Source organism: Artemia franciscana, chromosome 14 (assembly GCF_032884065.1).
Source record: "Artemia franciscana chromosome 14, ASM3288406v1, whole genome shotgun sequence".
In the NCBI taxonomy this organism is placed as follows: domain Eukaryota; kingdom Metazoa; phylum Arthropoda; class Branchiopoda; order Anostraca; family Artemiidae; genus Artemia; species Artemia franciscana.
In genome coordinates, this window is record NC_088876.1 from 18585077 (window position 1) to 18597737 (window position 12661).

Sequence of the window (12661 nt, forward strand, 5' to 3'; positions counted from 1 at the left end):
AAGGGGTAGCCGGAAATATTCGAAAACGCTTATAATTGTCATAGATTTGTAATTGCCGTAACCAGACTGGATCCGCCCTCTTGGGGGGAGTTAGGGGGTAGGATTCAGCGCTTCGGCGAGTTTGGTACTTCTGGACGTGCGAGGACGATGAAAATTAGTGGGTTCGTCAGGCAGCTGCACAGATTGACTTGGTAAAGTTGTTTTCCCTTATTCGACCATCTGGGGGACTGAAGGGAGAGGAAAAATTAAAAAAATTGAAGTGTTTTTAACTTACGAGTGGGCGATTGGATTTTAATGGATTTTGAAATTTCGAAGGATCTCATGACTCAGAGCCCTTATTTTCAATCCCGACCGGCATTAAGCCTCTGATTTTCCTTTTAAAGCAATCTATTGATTCCTAAAACTTTGCTAGAACTCATGCCATATGAGCTCTTGGCTCTTCCGATCTCATCACAATTGCCATGAGCCCTTAGCTCTTGTTCAAGCTAGGAAACGTACACTAGAAAAATGTTGCTTTGTCTATTACTTAACTACTTATGGCAATTAAACATCACCATAGGTTTAGGTAAAACAAAGTCCTGATGCAAGATAAATTTTTTTTCCAATACCATATTTGACCATGGCTTTTATAAATGTTAGTTTCGAATTACTTTGACGGAAAATAAATTTATATATTTTCTTAATTTTTTTCAGTGTCATGATGGCAATTAATGACCTTTTTTACTGTTCAATGGAAAATATGCGGTAATTATATCGTCAAAAATATCTGTGAGTAAATGCCAATCTTCAGGTATAATTTGACTGAGATCCAACAAAATTTAAACAGGCGATTTATTTGTTCAATTGATTTAGGTAAATCATCAAAAATCAACCAAGAGCTTAGTTCAATAATACTTAACACCCCAAGTGCCAACATGAAATTTGTGTCTAGCGCAAAACTTTTTCTTTTATCACAGGACTCTTGCCAAACACTGTAGAAACATAGATTTTTCGGGGTTTTTCAAAAACCTCTGAATAGGATTTTCGATTGTTTTTGCTATAAGTGTTGTATTGCCCAACATTAATGGACCCCAAAGAAAAGATATGAAAGGAGTTTCAGATTCAAATATATTACTCTGACTGTTTCTACCGTCAATGGCTTCAACAGTTGGAATCCAACTAACTGTAAAATGTTGTTATTTAATGAATAAATAACAATAACTTCCCTCTCAGTTCTAGTACTACAATATCCAAGATTAAAAAATTGGAATATTAGATGTTCTCTATTATTTATAATAAATACACAAGATTTTAATCAACACTTGTAAAATATTTCACATTAATTACTTAAAAACACTTAGAAGAGGGTCCGTACATACCTTGCCAGAGGACTCAGTAGCCATTGCAACTGCCGGAGACCAGATTCCTCAGATGATGTTTTGACTTCAATTTAGTATAAAATCTATGAAAACTCGTAAGGAAGCCATGCCCAGTGATTCACAGATTGAACTGACGGCAATATACCCTTTTATGTTTGCACAAACCCTTCTGAAGTTCTGTATCATTATGCAAGATGGTAAAACCAATCCTTAAGAATTCATTACACCACCAAAAAATATCTATTCCTTTAATTTTTGCTAGGTATTGACCATTAAGAAAATTAAAAGTACCTTAGGAAAATCTACCCCCTCCCCATCCTATTAAATTTCATTTTTTCTAAATATGTCTTACTGACATCGCTTATCATGGGGTTGTGGGCTGCTATAAGGGATTTGTATCTATAGAACAGAAGACCTGTAACGAAACAAATTTGTTGTTCGCCCTAATATCCCTTTAAATCTGAATTATATTTTAAAATTATACACTTCCTCCCCCATCCTTTAAAATAAAACTTTTGTTAAGTTTAAACACATTTATATATAAATTTTCAATAATTAAAACCACTTACCTAATCCCCCTTTCATTATGATTATATAATTTTGTCAAATTACTATCAACCCAATTCAAAAAATATACCCTCAAAACTATGTAAGTGCAGATGAAGTGTTTGCATTTTAGTTTGCAAATAGTGAGAATATACATCATCTGACTTTTGTTAGAATGAAACAATTTTTGTATGATAGGTGGCTTAAAGCCATCCTCCTTACCCCATTCCTTAATATTTGGTTCAAGAAGGGCTCGAATCTTGCCCACCTAGGAGTTTGACGTGTCTTTCGGATCCATTATAATACTACCTGCCATAAGGGTGTTAAATGAATCCCCAAACTCGGTCTTTAAATATATAAACTGTGAAAGGCAAATAAAAGCCTTGCAATACAGAGGGCGCAAGGGGATTTTCCTATGCTGTACTACCACTACCACTTAGTCCTTCATTACCATCACTGTGTAAGAGGGGTGGATTGATATGTCAAATCTTCCAGCTTACTGAATATTTTTTGAGTGCATCGGTGGGGTCAAAGCAACCAGAATCGTTCAATGACACACTTAGCTGTTCAAAGGCACTTGGTTGAGCAAAACTAACATCCAAACCATTCATTCAAATATTAAGGGAAGTTATATTGTTAACGCTCGCTTATCCAGACCAATCCCTCAATAGCTTATCAATGAAGTCTTCTGGCTCATTGTTATCGGACGGCGAGTTGATATGGATATTATCGTTAAATTGTGTTGGTGATTAAAATATAGGTATCTTCATACCGTCAAAGAGGTTGTATATCCCCTGAGTTGAAGGTGACAATCGAGCTAGGATAACCTAAAATAAAAGTCCTTTATTATGTATGATATAACGATCTATTTTATAGCAATCTTCTATTACTAGTATTACTACTTCTATTGCTAAGATTACTACTATTCGGCTACTACTACAACTTCTACATCTGTTCTTACAATTGAGATAAATCAAAAAAGTATAAGTGTGCTCTGGTTGTAGAAGAGCATAGATGGAATTTTTTGGAATATTAGGTTAAGTTTTTTTTTAATACTATTTGATTAATTATAGTTAAACAATACTATTTGTGTCAAAATGAAATATTGTTGGGAAGTTTCTCAAACATACAAATAGTAGCTAAACTATGGTTTCCTGTAGAAAAAATGTAAGTATATAAAACATTTTTTCATGAATTTTTTTATTTTTTCTATTAAATTTATTTAAAAAAGCTTTTCCTAAAAACAAGTTTTTCAGATAAAAGAGAAAAGATCCACTAGACAAAAAATGAGCTGAAATAAAGATAAATAATCTTCTAAGTGCAAAACTATCAAAAATTACCATCAATAAATGTGTGAAACCCAAAATGAAAAGAAATTACCATAAATGACCAAGTAAAAGTCAAAAAGAGCAAGTACTAACATGAGTTGGACATACAACCGACAAGTTTCTTCAAGACCAGTACGTAATTTATGTTAAATTTTTACCAGTACGTTAATTTTCCGTTTTTCGTTGAGAGGCATACCAAACCCAATCAAAACGCACCTTATACTGACCGACTGTCAAAAAAGAATATCAACAATAGCTGATTAATTGATCACACAACAATAACAGCATTAATTGAAACTTTTGAAATAGAGTAGAGGAATTACCGATTCGAAAGTTTTTGCTGAAAAACCACCTTTTCTGCCCCAGAAGGCTTTATTTGGTTTGAAAAGGATTTCAGTATGTAAAAAAAATTCTTCTAATCTAATTGTTTAATTACAAATGTGAAGCAAAAAATTAAAAAATTACCCAGGATATGTGGATGAAATCGGATAACTATATGGAGTTTAACCGTGCGACCTAGGTCTCTATAGTGTAATGTGTGATATTATAGAGTGATAAAGGTCTCTTTACAAACGCCATCAGGAATGGGCCACTTTCTCTCAGCTCTAACGGTCCAACGAAGGTTTCTTTGTGGTTCAAAGTTAAAGTTTTGTCAACATTTGGTCATTTCAAAGTTGATCCACCAGTTTCATCCAGTTTAAAATTTTTAGTTTTGACATTTCTTTGTCTGGAAACAACAGAATCCTTTAAATATAAATGCCCTACTAAAGATTTTACGAAGTTTGTAAAATCGAAGAATTTAACATATCTCATTAGCGTTTTGGCTGCGGTTGGGTGGGATAAGAGTTGAAGCTGATTAGGAAAGAGTTCAGAGAAAATATTTTGTGTCTTACAGCTTTGGATCTATTTGAAATAAAATTTGTGTAAAGTTTACTAAGAGAGTGTGTACTCCAAATTTATTTAGTAATAAATGAATTTGGGTGTTGTGATTAACAAAGTTGATGCTTAAATATATGAACATGGAATGAGGCCAAGTGGCAGTACCTTAGATGGCAGAAAAAACAAGCTTCTAGATTTAAATCAGTAAAATGGGCTAATTTTTCTTTCATGCGAAATATTGTTACATTTAATAATGATCAAAATCTCTCGTTTTTGAAAAAGTACCCATAAATTCGGCAGCAATATTTTCGACAGAGGACCCTTGAATTTCGAAACCAATTGTTTCCCGTTTGTTTTGCATGTTCAAAGAAGTTTTGACAGAGTCACCTATATTTTGACAGGGTTTGTTGTTGTCGCTCGAAAATATCTACAAGCTTGAGAAATGACAAAGAAAAAGAAAAATTCTTTACTTTCACTACTGAAAGGCTAAAAATGACTAGTTTATCGTACAATATAGTGTTTACGTTTAAATGAACGTTATATTTCATTGCTATTTTTTTACTTTCACACTAAGAAAATTAGTTGCAGCGTAAAATTAACGGGAAAATCCATTGTTGTTTGCTTAGTTTTTATTATTGAAAATTTAATTAAAAGTTTAAAAAGTTCAAAAAATCCCGTCGGTAATAGAAGGCAGGTAAATAGTAAAATAAATAAATAGATTAGGAAAAAGACAAATCTTAAAATAATTCGAAAAAAGATAGTAGAATTGAATCATTTAAAAAACGTGACAATTACAGTCAATACATGAAAAATGCCAAGTTTTTTTTTAAACCATAATTTGTAAATGACTTTCTCTAAACCATTTTTGTTTAACCGATTTTTTAACCATTTTTTCTCTTAACAGTTTGGCTCAATTGTCTTAGACATCTTTCTATCATTCCTCATTTCACAATTTTCCGAAGTGCAGTGAACCCTTTTCAACACTCCCTTTGTTAACTTTTGTTTTTTTTAAAAATATAATTTTTGAAATCGGGAATGAAAAACTAACAATCTCCAGAATAAATCAATTGTTAGTAGTATTTCATTCTGAAAAGACTAGGGTTTTGAATTGTCGCATAAAACTGGAGGTTATGACTTCCCCTGGAATCTAAAAATATTATTTTCTTACCCAAAATAACAAATAGCCAAAAAATAATAAGAAAATACCTGATTGTAAAGTAAAGACTAATAGAAAATGAATATTTTTAACAAAGAAATATATTGAAATAATTATAACAAACATAATGTATTTATATCGGTTAAAATATGGGGCAATTAGAGTCAATATATAAAAAGTGATGCGGATTTTTTTAAAAGCATAATTTTTGGATGACCGTCTCTAAGCATTTTTGCCAAGCCTAGTAAACCCAAAAGCGGCTGGATATGTTCTATTTTCTCAAACTAATTGTAGTGTTCACCATTTCGATATCCATTGAACTCCAATAAATCCACTTCCAAAACCCCTTTGTTGATTTATGTTCAAAAAAAGGCAAAACTTTTCCAATTTGAAAAAAACAGAAATAGGAGAAAAGGGAAAAATTTTGTATCTATTAACCTGAAAAAAGCCATTTAAAATTAAGTTGATTTCAATTCAAGTTAATGTACAAAAAATTTTGATGAAATTAAAATAAAATCATCAGAATAGGTCAATTGCTAGTGTTTTTTTGTTCTGAGCAAACTAAATTTTTGAAATATTTCATGAAACAAAGGATTAAAAACTCCACTAGGACCCAAAGATACTATTTTTCAACCTAAAATACGTAATTACCAAAAAATCAATATTATGATTTTCTTTTTTTCAATCTAAAAAAAACCTTGTTCAATTTTTTTTAGAGAAACAATAAGTCTTACCAATGTATGGAAGAAAACCTAGAGGACAAATACACTCAAAATACCCAGGCTGATTGATGCAGGAGACAGATTCTGTTCCACAGGTATTTGAGTCTTCACATTCATCAATATCCAAAAAAACTCCCTCTTTAGCAACAAATCTTGAATAAAAAAAGAAAATCAATGTTAATTGAAAAATAAATTACAATAAATTTCAAAATGACATTTAGCTTGCTAGGATGACTTTGATTTTAAGATTTAATAGTATTACATACTTTTTAATATAAGATTAAATTTTAAATTTAATATTTCTACCTTAAAAACTAAACTAGCTGACTTGGCAATGTTTGAGGAATCACAGTAATAACTCGGTTCCGTGGTATAAAGCATATCAATTCAATTTTCGTAGATATATATTTGTAGTGCTATAAGAACGTTTAAATACTTCTAAATCACCATAAAAGCTCAATTTATGACTTTTTTATTAGTTAAGCAAAGTAAACATTATATTTCTTAGGTTCATGAAAGTATATAAGAAGATTTATACTACATTTAGAAGTTAACTTACCCCTTCTGCAAGCACATTTCAAAACTGAGTCTGAACAGAAAGCGAATTTATCCCTTCCAGACTGACATTTGGAAGTATTGCAAGGTGGCGCGACTAATTCGAAATTTAGGGTGTTCAAGTCAAACTGCAAAAGTTGTAATCCTGGTATGACCAAAACCGTTTGACCAGGGTACGATTCTGATCCCTCTTTTGTTTTTTGGATGCTACGTTTTTCTACTTGCCTTTTTTTATTCTAACCATTTTTTTAGCTTAGTTTTTGCGTCATTTTGTTTGTGTTTCTAATAAGCACTAATAAGCACGATAAGGCTAAAAGATGTGTCTGTGAAATTTTCTTCTCTTTTTCTCTTTAACAGGCAAGTTCTTAACAAAAAAATAAACTATACCAATGTTAACAATATTCACATTGTTTATAAAGCTATCACGTCTAATAACTATGCACAAGAAGGGAGAGGGGGATACAATTAGAGAAGAGGATATGTCTTCATGAAACTAGTTGATATACTACTCGAGATTTTTGAGGAAACTACTAAAAATTGAAATGAAAGAAGTAAATCAAAGATATTTTCTTAATTAATTCTCCTCAAAAATTCTTAATTCTCCCTAGAGTCTCCACTTTTGCACCTCTGTTTTCATGATATTTATGTGCTCTACTATTAGATCATATTTCTGGAATTGACAAAACTAAGATTACAAAAAAACTGAGAAAATATATCAGCAGTAACCAAATTAGAAAACTAAAAATCTTTAGTTAAGTCTTTCAAGCATATCTGCATACCTGATAGTCTCATACAAACATGTGATCTCAAAATATGACCCAGTCCAGCCTCAAGCATAGCTTCCAATTTTTCAATACGTCGAAGTCTTTCTGTCATGTGAAGCCACTGAATTTCAGAATCGTTTTGGAACTCAAGAAAAGCTATCCACTTCAGCGTCAGTTGAGGGTCTGGCATCAAGATTTTTTTGTTGATTCATTGTATTTTACCTCTTCTTCGTCTGTATCAAGAATAAAACCAAATTCATCCATCCTACAAAATAGAGGTCCGTTCCTATTTACATAACAAGTTATGTTTTGTTTTGAGTTTTTTTTAATTCAAAATTTTCATATCAAAAATCTAAAATCAAAACTAATATTTTGAAAAGTGCTAATTACAGAAAATATTACAAGCTCTTCCATTTGAAATGTAAGTACTGATCAAATAGCCAAGGCCCAGGGTGTTTTTTCACAGTTGAGAAAAGTCTGGAAGAATAAGAAAATAAGTCTGCAAACTAAGATTACATTATTAGAAGCTAGAGTGAAATTTTGCTAGATGTTTTCTAGAGAAAATGTCTACGTACTGTTCTAAGCACCTGACTGACTGACCAAATCTCAAACAGTAAGCTGAACGAAAAATGTGATTTAATCCCACTTTCTATGGCTATAATGAGAGAAAGATTAAGATAGCTAGGGCACATGGCAGATTTCCAAGGACTCTCTTTGTCAGCCAACTGTCTAAGGCCACAAGAAAAGCAGGTCGTCCCCAAATGAAGTGGGAGGATGTTGTAAAGAAAGACTTAAGAGAAACAGTAACTTTCTAAGAGGGCGTAAAGAGGGAGGCTTTGAATAGGATAGGAGAGAGAAAAGTGTATGTGGCTGCGTTTGACTCAAGTGACTTGATCCTGCGGTGAGCTGTTAATAGTAGTAGTAGCAGTAAAGTCACTTGCAGGCACAGGCATTCTGAAAAATACAACCCATCATAGTCGCATAAAATTATGCTAACTGGACCATAACCAGTTTTTCCAGTTTTTGAGTATATATTTTTCTTTAAATTACTATTTTGAAATAACTGAATTATTATATTATTTTCAAAATTCTAAGAGCTAATTTGTTCCAAGTTGGTACCTATTAATTTTTTTACAACTCTTCATGAATGAAGTCAAGCTTATCCATTCCTTAAAACAATGAGTAAATTGAGGGTTTGACATTAAAATTTCTGTTACTAATCTTTGTTTCTTGAGGTTTTCAAAGGACAAACCCTGAAGATCATCAAAAGTCAACATATTCACTTGCGTCACTAAGCTAAGAGCTAACTTATGACCTGGCAAAAAATTGCTCCAGAGAACTAAACGCTCCACAACTATTTTGTTTACTGCTTCCAGCCTTTAAAGAAAAACTGAATACGGGAGACCTAACCTAGAGGGGGCACTAAGCTATAGGGATTTCAATCTTAGTAACAGAGCACCATGAGACAATAATGTTGTGTCAAAACCAAAGGGCGTATATCACATTTTATGTGAAAAGAACTTGATCAAAAATAGGGTGATATTATTCATCAGCTCATAGTCCCAAAAACTGGAAATTATCCTAGTTTATCACAAATTCAGCTTGCTCTAATAGTAGTCCTTATTTTTGGTTACAAAGGTTGTACTATATTGTATTACACATGACAAAAACTCATGGCCAGCCGAATGGGACACCAATGCATTAGTATACTGGTCTTCTAGAAATTCATTAGACTATTTTCTTCTCAGATTAGAAAAGTGAGACATTAGGAATTGTACAAGTCCTCTTTTACTAAGATAAAAACAAACCAGACAAATTCCCTTGTGGCCACAGTTATGGCTTATCTAGTTTTGATATCGTTCCTCTAAGAAGCAGGGCTAACACCTAAGCACACAAAAACGGAGGGTTAAGGTATATTACGATAAAAAAGGCCACCCTAGCAGAGTGGCTGGCACGTCGAAGTTTAAATTGCATATCCTTTGGGACGAGTCGTGATGTAGAAAACCCTTTAGCTTGAGATGGGGGCCAGTGCTAACTCAACGACCATCACATGCAGATGGCGGAAGCCGAGCAGGCATTTCTTAACTCAACTCACAAGATAAGGTCTTTTTAAACTGACCATAAAACATTAGACTTACAAAATCCTTAAATTCCTTAATAAGTGAACATGTCTAAAATTTCAACGGTACGGCCCCATCCCAATAACATTTTGAGAGAGAAGTTACAATCATCGAAATCATTTTATTTATAACTCATCACAAAAACCTGGACAGAAAGCCCAGAAAAAAAAAACAGAGAAACAATCAAGAAAAACAAAAACAGAAATAAAAACACAACAAAACAGAAATAAAAACTCACTTTGGTAAGTACAAACAAGGGGTAAACGCAAACGACGAAAGATGGAAAGACTTTTTAGCATTTGGTAGAAAAAAATCAAAAATACGCTTCCCAATAACCCCAGATGGGTTTACCAATTGATATTTACTTTGCAGAAAAGAGTTACTTGTCCAAGTAGGAAGTTCCATTAAATGCTTTGCAAATTTAAAGTAAAGTAGATGAGCTTGCTTTCTCTTGCCACAATAAGGAAAAGACCACAAAGGAGCAAGGGCAAGTATGTGAGGAACTGTTAGGCTATTGCATAACTGAGAATGGTGAACTTTACATAGATACGAATGGTTTGAAGCCAGGGAGGCATTCGCAGCCCAGATATTACTGGCATAATTTATAATTGTCAGGTTTACTGTTTCTTTCAGGTTTGCCCCAATAGGCATGCCCAAGTAAGTAAGGCTGCTAGCAAAAAGAACCTCAGAGCCAGATAGACTTTGAGTTTCTATTCCCTATATAGTTGAATGGTAGAACAACTGTTTTATCTGTATTAAAGCAAAAACCAATGAGCTCATACCCTTCTTGCAGAAACTCAAATGTTGAAGAGCATCTTGAAAAGTGTAGGAAAGGCTTAGTAGATCATCTGCAAACATAACTAACGAAAGATCAACTCCTTTGAAGATAAATGTTCAGTTCAACTTATCCGAGCTCCAGTAACACGATTATTAAACAAAACTGTAGAAGTCAGAGCTCCTTGGAGTACACCTTCTAGAAAGGGAAATAGTTGACTACCATCTTTAATTCCAGCCTTCAGATTTCTATACGTGCATCTTAAACAAGTAATTACCACAGCATCAGTACCTTTCAAAGGGGTGACAAGCAAAATCTACGAAAATACAAAGTTTGTTCTCTATCTGACCTGAGTCTTCAAAAGATGATTCCTTTTCTCTGTCATTGTTTATTTCTAAAATCTGTTTCTTTCTCTAATCCATTAGTTTTGAATAGTCGTTTCATATGTGAAGTTTCACCTATTACTTTGTGACTTATTTATTTATTCAAATATTTCAACTCGTTCTAAATTATATTCAAATCATTTATTCCTATTTTATTTTACACCATACTTCACTAGAACTCATTCAAGTTTCTAAATGCTAGAGTTATCTATCTATAATTATTTATTATTGCTACAATGTAAAGTAATTCTGGTCTTCACAGAGCTTATGATAGCCTGTTTAACAAGACCTAAGAGCTCATATGGCATGAGCTATAGCAAAATTCTAAGAATCAATAAATTGATTTAAAAGGAAAATCAGAGGCTTAATGCCGGTCGCAATTTAAAATAAGAGCTCTGAGACACAAGGTTCAACTAAATATGAAAATTAATTAAGATCCGACCACCCACACGTAAGTTAAAAATACCTCATATTTTCCACACCCCCCTCCAGATGGCCTTATCGGGGAAAACAACTTTATCAATCTAATTTGTGTAGGTCCCTGACATGCCTGCCAATTTTCAACCTCTTAGCACATCCAGAAGCACCAAAACCGTCCAGAAGCACCAAACTCGCCAAAGCACGGGATCCCCCCTAACTCCCCCAAGAAGAGCGGATCCAGTCCGGTTACATCAATCACGTATCTACGACATTTTCTTATTCTACCCACCAACTTTCATCCTTATATCTACACTCTCAGCCTTTTTCAAGATTTCTGGTTTTCCTCTCAAAATCCAACTCCCCCCAATGTCACCAAATCTGGTCGGGATTTAAAATAAAAGCTCTGAGACATGCGTTTCTTTAAATATCAAATTTCATTAAGATCTGGTAAACCGTTCTTAAGTTAAAAATACCTCAATTTTTCTATTTTTCTGAATTAACATCCCCCAACTCCCCCAAAGAGAGCGGATCCGTTCCAATTATGTCAATCACGTACCTAGAACCTGTACTTATTCTTCCTATCAAGTTTCATCTCGATATCCCAAGTGTTTTCCAAGATTTTCCGTTTCAAAGATTACTGTTTCCCCCTCCAACCCCCTAAGTCCCTGGATCCAATTCGAAATGAAAATAGAGCATCTGAGACATAAGATCTTTCTAAATATCAAGTAGGATAAAGAAACCTCAATTTTCACGTTTTCCTAGATTTCCAGTTCCCCCCTGCAACTCCCCCCAACGCCACCGGATCTGGTCGTGATTTCAAATTAGAGCCCTGAAGCACAAGATCCTTCTAAATATCAAATTTCATTAATATCTGATCACCCGTTCGTAAGTTAAAAATGTCTCATATTTTCTAATTTTTCTCAATTCCCCCCCCCCCCCCCAACTCCTCCAAAAAGTGCGGATCCAGTCCGCTTGTGTCAGATACGTATCTTGGACTCGTGCTTATTCTTCCAACGAAGCTTCATCCTGATCTCTCCACTCTAAGCATTCTCAAAGATTTTGCCCCCCCCAGCTCCCCCTACTGACACTGGATCCGGTCAAGATTAAATGAAAGATCTGAGTTACGAGATCCTTCAATATAAAATTTTATTAGGATCCGATCACTCCTTTGTAAGTTAAAAATACCTCATTTTTTCTAGCTTTTAAGGATTAATCCTCCCCCGAACTCCCGCACTGAGAGCGGATCCGTTCCGATTATGTCAATCACGTATTTAGGATTTCTGCTTATTTTTCCCACCAAGTTTCATCCTGATCCCTCCACTCTAAGCCTTTTCCAAGATTTCCGGTCCCCCCCCCAAACTCCCTCCCATCACAATGGACCCGGTCGGGATTTATAATAAGATATCTGAGTTCCGAGTTCCTTCTAAATATGAAATTTCATTAAGATCCGAGAACTCCTTCGTAGGTTAGAAATACCTAATTTGTTTCTAATTTTTCAGAATTAATCCCCCCCCAACTCCCCAAAGAGAGCGGATCCGTTCCGGTTATGTCAATCACATATTTAGGACTTGTGCTTAGTTTTCTACTAAGTTTCATCCCAATCCCTCCAATCTAAGCGTTTTCCAAGATATTAGGTTTCCCCCTTCAACTCCCTC

The 12661-nt window shown here is 34.0% G+C and overlaps 1 protein-coding gene across 1 annotated transcript in view; it reads right to left on the minus strand.

Moving 5' to 3' along the window:
* The window catches only part of LOC136035420 (uncharacterized), a 41245-nt gene extending 28903 nt beyond the window's left edge, over window positions 1-12342 (minus strand). The window contains exons 1-4 of the mRNA XM_065717215.1: window positions 10211-12342; window positions 7324-7573; window positions 6002-6141; window positions 1359-2731 (exon numbers count right to left, since the gene is read on the minus strand). The gene's annotated coding sequence lies outside the window, so the exon portion shown is untranslated. The remainder of the gene's footprint in view (window positions 1-1358; window positions 2732-6001; window positions 6142-7323; window positions 7574-10210) is intronic.
* Window positions 12343-12661: the final 319 nt, after the last annotated feature.